This window comes from Marmota monax, unplaced genomic scaffold (assembly GCF_021218885.2).
Source record: "Marmota monax isolate L192 unplaced genomic scaffold, Marmota_monax_Labrador192_F-V1.1 WCK01_AAM20220418_F8-fsc00874, whole genome shotgun sequence".
NCBI classification, from domain to species: Eukaryota; Metazoa; Chordata; class Mammalia; order Rodentia; family Sciuridae; genus Marmota; species Marmota monax.
The window spans coordinates 124,841-136,295 of record NW_026692206.1 but is presented as its reverse complement, the minus strand read 5'-3'; the positions used below and the strand labels follow the sequence as shown (position 1 = coordinate 136,295).

Below are 11,455 nucleotides of genomic sequence, written 5' to 3'. Positions count from 1 at the left end.
AGAAAATATACAACTTTGACTTTCTGAGTTTGACCCTCAACCCTTTTATTTTTTATTTTGTGGCAGGGTATCACTGAGTGGCCCAGGCTGACCTTGAGCTTTTAAACCTCCTGACTTAGCCTCCTGAGCAGCTAGGGTTACAGGTGTGGGCCACTATACTTGACTTATAATATTATTCTTATTTTGTAATGTACCAATCTCAGTGCCTATTGATTGCACTTTAAAATATCAAGAAATTAGTGCACCCAGCCTTCTTCTCATCTCTCTTCCCACCCTTCAATTTCAGTTTTTTTTTTTTAGAGAGAGAGGGGGGAGAGGGAGGGAGGGAGGGAGAGAGAGGGATTTTTTAATATTTATTTTTTAGTTTTCGGCGGACACCACATCTTTATTTGTATGTGGTGCTGAGGATCGAACTCAGGCCACATGCATGCCAGGTGAGCACGCTACTGCCCTCAATTTCTCCCCAGCCCTCAATTTCAGTTTTTAAAAATGGCATTATTTTTGCAGTGTTAAGCTCTTTAACATTTATATTTGATTTTCTGGTTCTAAATCTACTGCTTTGTCTGCCAGTTGGATTTTGAACATTGGTCCTTTTCCTTTATGCCATTACGTTTTCTTCAAAGGTCTGGAGATCCTTCCTTGGTGAAGGCGTCTTCTTAGGAGTGAAGAGCTGCTGGAATGGTGAGGAAGTTTGTGTGAGAGTCTTTGCATGTCTCCTGTTCTAAAAGGCTTTCATTTGCATAGAAAGTCTGACTGGGGCTTTGCATGGAAAGTGAATCAGGTAGGCTAAGCTGTCCTATAATAGACATCTTAGTAAGGACCAGAGAGGCAGACTGGTACCCCCCAAATTGCCAAAGTAAGTAGGACATTACTTGAGAAAATGAAATGCCTGTGTTTCATTGCTAGGTACAGGGTTTCACCCTCTCCATCCTGGGTGAACCTCTGTTCAACTTTTCTCTGGGTTCCAGTGTTCTTACTGGGAGCTGTCCTCAAGCTAGTGCCCTTTGTTTAGAGAGTAGAGCACAGGATTTAGCCCAAACTCACAAAGACCTTTACTGCCAGCTACTTTTGAGGATGGACTCAATGGTTCTTGCTGGTTTGATTACAGTTTTTTAATGAGTGACCTTCATCATCATGTCATTGTACTTATGACATCTGTACAGCTTCTTCAGGATAACTTGCATTCAAAAGGAATTGATTCTGTAATTACCCATTGTAGACTTTTGACCAAGACAATATGATGAAAAGTGGTATTTTTGATAGACATAGCTAGTTGTGCTATATAGATGGATTATAGGGGATTTAGTCAGTGAGATAAGAGGCTATTCCATTAAGCCATGTATAAGGAGATCAGAGACTCGACTAGGATAGGGAACAACAAAACTGCCAAGGACAGAATACATCTGAGGAAGAATGGGCAGGGCTGGTAGAGGCTATGTATAGAATTTAGAAAAAAGACCAAAGATGATTGTAAAATTCTAAATTTTAATGACTAAGAAAATTGACTGAAGTGTGAAATTTTGGAGGAGAACAGGTTTGGACAAGATGAAAATGATGGTGAATTTGGGTTTAAATGGTTGAATTGAGCTGATAGTGACATCCAAACTGCCTAGTAATTAGCTAGAAATATGGGAATGGAGCTTTATGGAGCCTTTGCTTACCCTTCTTTTTCTTGTTTCATCCCTTTTTTTGAAGATATGAGATGAGACATACCTTAGTCACCTTAAAAATGAAATATAGTGTTTGAGAATCATTTTGTTTGTGTTCAGATACTAGCCTCTATTACTTTGTGGCCTCCAGCAAGTTGCCTACTTTGAGTTTCTTCATTTATCAAATGATGATAATAATTGTATCCATATCCTTTGGCTAGGATTAAATATAAAGATGATATAAATTAAAATTAGCATAAATTTAATATAATTATAATGTGTGGTTAATATAAGTTTATATAAATATAAAGCATATAAAGATACTAGACTATTTCCTGACTCAAGAGTAGGGACATGTTAAATGCAGATTGTTATCCATCTATTTTGAAGATTGCCTTATATGTTTTATTTCTGTGTTTAAAACAGCTGTGTGCATGAGGTCTCATCCATCTTCTGTACTATGTAGCTTACATGCTTCACTGGCTAAGCTGGATTTTGTAGGATTTGCAGTTGGAAGTTTTAGGGATTTAAAATACATGATCATTTTTTAAATTGGGTATTTTCTGTTGAAAACTGTTAGCAGTTAAATTTTCTGTAGCAAATCTGTTATGCCTTTGCTCAGAACCATTCTACATCTCGGTATCTCAGTTTTTTTTAATTGACTAAATAGTGAGCATGTGAGAATGAATAAATTTTATAGCTGGGAAAATTTTGTAGATAAGTATCATTAGCCTAGGGAAGAAGGTATCCTATTTTATACTTGAGCTCGATGGTTAGTGACTAAAAACTTACATACTTCTTAGAGCATTTAAATGGGTTTAAACTAATGAGAAGATTCTTTTGTAAGGCTATATATTTAAAAGTGAGGGGAAAGTGGCCCAAAGTTATTAGGAAGCAAGGATAGCAATCAGTATCTCATTATTCTCACTCAAGAGCCAACTGGGATAATGTTAAAGATAATAACAAATCCAAACAGAAAGAGTAGTATACTCAACTAAAATGCAGGACTGGAAAATCAATAGTAGCAAATAACTTAAGGCAAAATTGTTTTGTATTTTTACAAAGATTAAACAAATAGTGCAGTCTTTAATATTTACTTACCCATCTTATTTTTTTTTACAAAAATTTCAGTTGATAATCAGGGTTTTACATCAATACTTGAAGAAAAATTAAGTATCCTGTAGATTTTAAAATAATATAGATAATGCCAGATGCAGTGGCACATAGTTATAATCCCAGCAACTTTGGAGGCTAAGGTAGGAAGATCACATGTTCAAGGCCAGTGTGGGCATATTAGTGAGACCTTATCTCAAAATAAGAAATAAAAGGGTCTAGGAGTATAGCTTAATGATAGAGCACCACTCGACTCAATCCCCATTGATATATTAAACATTTGTAGGTATTTTAATGAAGAAAATGGTTCTGCAAGGTGCAGAAATCGACTCAGGTGAATTTTTTTTTTTTTTTTTTGAGACGCTCTTTCTGTTTTCCTGGTTAACACCTTGCATTTCAGGATTGGGAGTAAGCATAAAGTGATTTTTAAATTAAACAAAAATTATGAATTTTAATATGTGCTTACTGAGCTAAATAAGATGACTTTGATTTTACAGAGTGCATCAGCAGTTTGGGCTAGGGTCTAGTATTCTTCAAGTTTTTTGAAATATATTTTTCTTAACCATAGAATTTACCCACTTAAAGTATACATGGCCTTTGTGTGTAGCTCTTTTCACGTGGCATAATATTTTCAAGGTTCATCTATGTTGTAGCATGCATCAGTTCTTCTTTCCATTTTATAGCCCAGTAATAATTTATTGTATTATTTGCCACCTTTTGTTTATTTACCAGTTGATGGACATGAGTTGTCTCCTCTTTTTAACTATTATGAATAATGCTTTTGTGAATATTTGTGTACAATATATTTTCATTTTTCTTGAGTATAAACCTAGGTATGAAATTGCTGGGTCATATGATGTATGTAGGTTTAAATTTTTGCGGAATTGCCAAACTTTTTCCAAAAATGAATGTGCTTCTTTGTTCCCACCAGTGATTTCTCCACGTACTCTTCAATGCTCAATATTATCTTTTTTATTTTAGGTATCCTAGTGGATGTGAAGTGGTATCTCATTGTGGTTTTTGTTTCCATTGCTCTGATGACGGCCGACCCTGATCTCTTTTCATGTGCATGTTGGCCATTTGTATGTCTTTGGAGCCAAATCCTTTCTCCAGTTTTCAGTTGGGTTGTCTTCTTATTGTCAAATTATGAATTCTTTATATATTCTAGATACTAGTTTCTTATCAGATATATGATTTGTAAATATTTTTTTTAAATTGGTGAGTTGTCATTTCACTTTCCTAATGGTATCCTTGAAGAACAACATTTAAAATAAATAAATAATATATATATATATATATGTATATATATATATATATATATATTATTTATTTATTTATTTTTTTTTGGTACTGGGGATTTAACCCAGGGGCACTTTACCATGGAGCCACATATCAAGCCCATTTTATGTTTTATTTTGAGACAAGGTCTTGCTGAGTTGCATAGGTCCTCACTAAGTTGCTGAGGCTGTCTTTGAACTTGCAATCCTCCTGCCTGGGCCTCCCAGGTTGCTGGGATTACAGGTGTGTGCCACTGTGCCTGGCAATATTTAAAAATTTTGATGAAGCTAAATTTATGTGTTTTGTCATTTGTGCTTTTGGTGTTATGTGTAAGAAGGCTTTGTCTCACTGATAATTCCTTCTGTACTGTCTTTTTCTTAAGGTCTTCTTAATTTGAGGATAACTGAGTTCTTTTACTCTAAAAAATTATAAGATTACTATGCTAATTAAAATAGGGACAAATTGTAGTCTACCTTAAATGTTATTGTTCTTTTTTAGTACATATTTTAAAGTTGTGCAGATGACAAAAGGTAATTTTCTTGTTGAGCCTTTTCATCTCAGTGAACTCTCAAATTCTGTAGTCTTAATATAATTTTAAAAAAGAATTTTTGGTTTTTTTTGTGGCATATGATACCACTACCCTTATTTCTAGCAATATGCCTTTGACATATAAATGCAATAATGTTTGCTGCATTGCAAATATAAACATAATCACATGGCTCTTTCAAGTTAGTTTAACAAATTATTTCTGAGAACACATAGTCTAGATTATCAGTAACATTCTGGCTCTTCTGGGTGAGGCTTTGTCAGTACATAATTTATGATGATGGGATCCAAGGGGTGCTGGAATTGTGGTCTTGGAAAAATTGTTACTGTCTTTAGTGTTCAAAAGGACAGTTTCTTTGCATTTGTCTCTTCTCCCTTGTAAGAACACCCACCCCATGTCAGTCATCAAACTGAGTGCTTTTGTCAGATAAGGGAACTAAGACTGAGACACCAAAAATGTCATGCGAATTATCTAATCACTACTGTTCAAAGTGTGGTCTGAAGACTGAGTCTAATCTGTGATCTGTTGATCTGTGATCTATGTGTTACTGGTCTACATGTGACAATCTTAAGTACAGAAATTAAGAATAAGCACTAAGGAATATTGATAACAATTTGACATTTCTGCTTTATCCAAGTACATAGCCATTTCTTCCTAGCAATCTATGTTTATTGCTTTTTATGTTTTGTTGTTCATTTTTACAAAAATATTGGTTTGTAATATCTTGGGGCAGGGTGTGGTGGTCCTTTAGTCACAGATAGAAGTATTGATCTACGATCAAGAGAATTATTACAGGAATCTCAGAACTATAACTTATACTTCCTGGGCCATTTTCTTTTCTTTCTTTTTGTCCCCTGCCCCTATATCTTTCTTTGTGCCTTCCTCCATATTGATAACCATGTTTTAATTGGAATATTAGGTTTATATTTTCTATGGAGAAAATTTAGGGATAGTCCCACATTTTTTTTATAAAGTGTACTTTCAGATTCCAATGTCCTATGAGATAATGTGTCTTTTCATGTGAAAGTCAAGCAATGGGTGTCTCAAAGCTTTTTACTTGGAGTATCTAGAGAAAAGGGTAATGTAATTTGAATGTCATCTGGTTCTTTTTCTTGACTTGAGAAGAACTACATAGACTCTGTCAGAAGTAATGTCATCTCAGAGGTGTGACTTTGGGTTATTTTGTGTAAATGTCTCCAGAAGCTCCTTCTTACTTTTTAATACAATTTATAGAACTGGTTTATTTTGAACCTGCTGATCACTTTTTTTTAACACTGAAGGAGATAAACAAAAATAATAGTACTATGGAGAAAAGAAATACACATATATTTCTTTCATTGAATAGGGCTTATTAATATCCTGGAATATATGTATGCTGTAAACTTCTAATAGGCTTAGAATAGGATTTCTTTGCTAAAAGAAAATGTGTCTTACAGAAGGTGAGGAATTGATATAAATATAAATAAAATAAAATATAAATAGTAAGAAGGGGTAACAGTGTTGTTTGTTTTAGGCAAAGTGCTAAATGGAATCAAAGTTTAATTTAACGATTTTACTGTTAGTTCTATTAGACTGGGGGCGATAAAATGATTAATAAGCTAGGTCACTGCCTCTCATGACCATATGGATTAATAGAGGAAAATGAGATAGAAATATCAACCCTAATTTAAGGCAGACTGGTTTAGTAACTCCTATAAGAAATACAGAAGGAGAAAGAAGATGATAATTATGATTGGAATGAAGAAGACCTGCTAATAGGATGGTATTTGAGGCACATTGGGGAGAATTAAGAAGGTTCTTGACATGAAACAAAGATGTAATAGCATTTTAGATTTGTGCAACCTGGTGAAGGGATACATTGGTTAAGACTCTTAATGGGGGGGGAAAAAGGAACTGAGCTCAGACTAATTTAGGCAAAGAAAGAGGGGTTTATGAGTTGGCCTGTGAGAGGATAGTTGGCATCTTGCTTCATGCCTACCTAGATCCAGGTAGGTCCTCCAGCTACCTTGAGTTTTCTCATTCACATCTTGCTTTCTGTGTGTAGCTGCTCCACCTCCTCTGTGTATGTGAGACAGATGCTCCAGTTGGTCAGGACTTGGTCATTGTCCAAAAAGGAATGTGTAGTGGGTGGTTAGCAAAAGCTGCTGCTGCTGAACCACATGCAGCTTGTTGGTGGTGCCATCCTCCAAAATTCTGAGAGGAAGCAGTTCAGAGCAGGCAAATACAGATGTCCACTACACACTAGGCTAAATGAAAGTATGACTAAACTTATATGCCGTAAAGCCTGTAAAAAGAGAAGGGAAAAAGGAATGACTGAGATAGATAGTAGTCTTAGGTATATGGTCAGCAGTGGGTATTTCATTAGATGAGAGTAATTACTTTAAAGCAGTGAGTTGAAACCATTATTTAGCATGTTAAAATTTGAATTGATTTGTAGAGAGAAGAGCTGGAGGGAAAAAAAGTTAGAGGTAACTCTCTAGACTGGTTAATTTTACTTATTTATTTTTTTGCAGTGCTGAGAATTCAACTCAGGGCCTCCAGCACATGAAGTAGGTCCTCTACCTGTGAGTCACATCCCTGGCCTATGTTTTTTTTTTTTTTTTTTTTTTAGTTTTAAATTCTAATTTATTAGTGTACCACTTTAATCTTAAAAAAGAAAAGAAAATGTAAAAAACAAAACAAAATAAACAAAAACAGTTCCAAATATAGTTTTATATCATGTTTTTAGGAAGGGAAACTATTCCTTTTTAGACCCACCCCACACCCCAACTTCAAAACATACCATTTAATTGTCTTGGTCATGGTTATTTCCAAGATGAGATTTGATATCATACTTCTATTCCTTCTTTTTATCAGGAAACCTTTGCTTTCCCTTATTGAAGGAGGTTGGTCTGTTTGATCTTGGTATGTTACTTAGAGTATTCTTCATCCTCCTCTTTGCTTCTGGAGGTATTTCCTCTACTTCACTATCTTTACCTTCATTGAAAGCTGCTGCTACTGAGAGGGTTTTGGAGCAAGAGTTGGGAAAGTTTCCTTAGGCTTACCCAATCAAAGTTTGATAGATATGACTGATGCTTTCTTTGTTATATGACTACTTGTGGCAAATCCAAACTTGGAGATCTCTGTAGGCTTTCTTGGGAGGTCTGCTGCTGTTTCTTCAGCCGATCACTTCTCAGAGCTGCATCTGGCACTTTCCCCTTCATTACTGGAACAAACAGTCTTAGCTTCTTCAAGTCTTTTGGTGGCCCCAGCCCACTGTGGCTCTGTAGGCTTCTCTTTTCCTGCCGTATCATTCACCATTGTCCCTGAGGTGGCTATCTTGAACCTTTCTTAAGGTCTGTTTTTCAAGTGAGTCAAAGTTTTTCTTTTCCTTATTTAAATTGTTTGCTACTTGGCTATCCATTTCTTGCTCTTCTTAGCAAGTGTATGAGTGGAAAAGATTAAATTGATTAAAACACACCCATCACTTTTACTTTTTGGCACTGATATAAAAAAGCACAAAATGTATAGATTAGAGATAAATAAAAGTTAGACTTTTAGATTATTTGAATTTAACTTGTCCTGAACAGACTTGTTTATTATTATTATTTTTTGAATTTGTATGGTTTTATAAAAATCAGTCAAGGGGCTGGGGTTGTAGCTCAGTGGTAGAGTGCTTGCCTCGCATGCATGAGCCCCAGGGTTCGATCTTCAGCACCACATAGAAATGAATAAATAAAAAAAATAAAGATATTGGGTCCATCTACAACTAAAAAAAATTAAAAAAACAATCAAAGCAGTTCACAAAGATACATATATTATACCAAAGTTAAGAAATGAGTTAGGAACACAAGGGCAGAGAGAATGAGGATAGATAAAAAACTAGAGTGAAGCTAGAATTAATATTTGTATCTCAAATGAATGTAATGAGTACTCTAGCTTTTGCTGGGGAACATACATATTTTTATCAGCCAATGCAAAGAGGGAGAAAATGAGCAGGTAAAGGATTTATAGCATTCTTTTTTAAAAATATTTTTTAAGTTGTACATGGACACAATATCTTTATTTTTTTATTTTTTATGTGGTGCTGAGGATCGAACCCAGTGCCTCATACATGTGAGGGAACTGTTCTACCACTGAGCTATAACCCCAGCCTTTATAGCATTCTTGATATAAAAGTAAATCAGATACTCAAGAGATATACAACTAATACTGGGATCCAGTGAAATTTCTTTCAAGGAGACTAAGAAAAGGATGTCTTGGAGATTTCATAGTAAATAAACTCTTAAAAAGTATATTCAATATTGCTTTGGAGTTTTTTCTTAAAAAAATTTGTTAATGTAGTTATATAGTGTACACCAAAACACAGTTTAGGACACATCAATTTATGTGGGGCAAAATAACAGTCTAGATCAGGAGTTGGCCATCTATGATTTTTGGAGCAAATCTGGCCTGCTGCTATTTTTATAGTAATGTTTGGAATGAAACACAACCACATCCACTTGTTTAGAGTTAATGACTGCTTTCATTTTACAGCAGCAGCACTAAGTATAGTCATGCGGCACATAGAGAGGTTTTGTAAATGATAGACTATGTATAAGATAGGGCCTAATGATATAAATGTCTTAGTTGGTGTAAGGATACCTATCATATTTGCACAACAATGAAATTGCTTAACAATATAATTCTCAGAAGGTATCCCTGTGGTTAATACATGAAGTTTGACTCTAGTTGTGACAGAGATCCTGTGTCCCACAAAATCTCTAGAGTATTTTCTATCTGACCCTTTGCTGTAAGGATTTGCCAACCTCTGGCCTACATACACAATTCTCTAATAGTTTGGTTTAAAATTAAGACAGCATATGAAATATCTAGAGCAGAGGTCTCAAACTGGTAGGCCAAGTTTCAAATTTGGCCTATAGATGATATATTTTGGTTAAATTAGTATTTGTGTTTTAGAAATTTGTGCCAACCAAGAAAAATTCAGAATCTTGCTTTTTTTCTTTTTTTGGTGGAGGGAATTGAATGAACTGGCAATACTGAGTTTGCATTGTATTTGTCTTTCTCTTTAGATCACCATCTCTTTCCAATTTGTATTCCATACTACTCTGTTACCTCCCAGTCCTCATCTTCTTCTACTCTTTTGGTCACTGAATTAGAAAAATAACCAAGGTATGTGTACTTTAGCTATGTTCAAATATTTTATTTTTTGTACTAATACTTGAAAGCAGAGAAATTTAGGATATATTCCCTGACTACTGCTTGGAGTGTACTTTTGTGTTAGTACCTACTAGGTCATACATGTGTTTAGCCAGCAGAATTGGAAGTACGGTTGATATTCTCCTAAGATGAGAGGCTTGGCAAATATTTGTGCCTACATTTAAGACCAAAAAAACCCGTATGTGAAAATGGGCTAAAAGATTTGGATTAGAGGCAGGCTAAATTTTCAGCAGAAAATAATTCTAGTTCTATCCTAACAAAAAGACAAATGGATTGTTGAGGACTAAGTCTCTTAAATTTACTACTTTGGCTCATCAGTTGTCCTACTTAACAAAAGAGATAATGGGTAAAGTAACCATCTTATATAAGGAATGTAGGGCATACAAGAAAATATTTATCAGATTAAGAAGGCAGAGAGAAGGGTTTGTCATGGAAGAGGAGCTGGAAGTAGAGAAGAAAGAGAAAAGATAGGACTTAGTGTACATCTGGTGAGTACAGGCTTGAGAAGGCCTCAGGGGGAAATTCATTGATCAAGGATAAGTCCTGGCACATAGGACATGACCAGTATTAGCTCTTGGCTATTATAGTTACATGTAATATATAATGATTGGCTATTCTGTGGGTAGAGACAAGGGAGAGTAAGTACCTAGAGGAAAAATGGAGGAAAACCAATGGTAGATTGTGTCTGGGCTGAATCCTGATTCTTAGATTCTTTTCTCAAGGAAGTGATAGCATCTTTAAAGAAAATGGGAAAGTGGATAAGAAAGATCAAGGCTGTTGAACTTGAAGGAGTGTTGAGAAAATTAGTCAAAGCTGTTTGAGAGGGAGCCTGAGATATGGAATAGAGATATGGAGAATCACTGATTTATTTGCCTAAACATGTTGAATGTCATGAAAAAGATAAGACTTGCCAGAGAATGTAGAAGGAGATGGATTAGGATGTTCAGAGTGGAGACATCTGCCCCAACTTTCCTCACAGGTAAATCAGGAGAATTGTCACTTTTGTTTCTAAACATATGATCCAAAGTTACAGAATTGTAGAAGCCATTAATTACTTTCACTTAGTATGATTATATAGCCACAGGATACACTTTATCTTGGTAGTTTCTTTGGCATTCATTTGAATGCCGGTATGATCAGCCTTTTCCTTTCTCATTGTTTTTTATTGTCTAATTATTTTCTTCTTTGTAATTCAGGCATCATGTTATGTTACTATGCCTTGTCCTAGCAGCTTAAATAATAATAAGCGGTATTCAAGGGAAACCAAATATAATTCTAGTATCTGCATGTAAGGACTTTAAAGAAGATAAAATTTATATTTCATCAGCTCAAGGGTAACTTGTACAGTTGTGGTTAAGTGCATAGATAACTATATCATAAATACCTTGGTTTAATCCTGGTTTGACATTGTGACTTTGGAAAAATTATTTTCTCTCTAAGCCTTAGTTTCTTAATTTATAAAAATAGGAACAAGTATAATATCTCATAAGATTGTAGTAAAGATAAGGAAGGTCCTGGCACGTAGGATATACCCAATATTAACTCTTGCCTATTATGATGTCACAAGATATTTGAACATAGGTAATTTAAGTTATGTTGAACAATATTGCATTTAATCATATCATAGCTACTTACATATTACACTGTATACTGTAAGTAGCTAAAAGAT

At 34.8% G+C, this 11,455-nt stretch overlaps 1 pseudogene; it reads right to left on the bottom strand.

The window, feature by feature from the left end:
- Positions 1–7,372: 7,372 nt before the first annotated feature.
- On the bottom strand, positions 7,373–7,887 carry LOC124085318 (PEST proteolytic signal-containing nuclear protein-like; annotated as a pseudogene).
- Between the last annotated feature and the right edge of the window lie 3,568 nt (positions 7,888–11,455).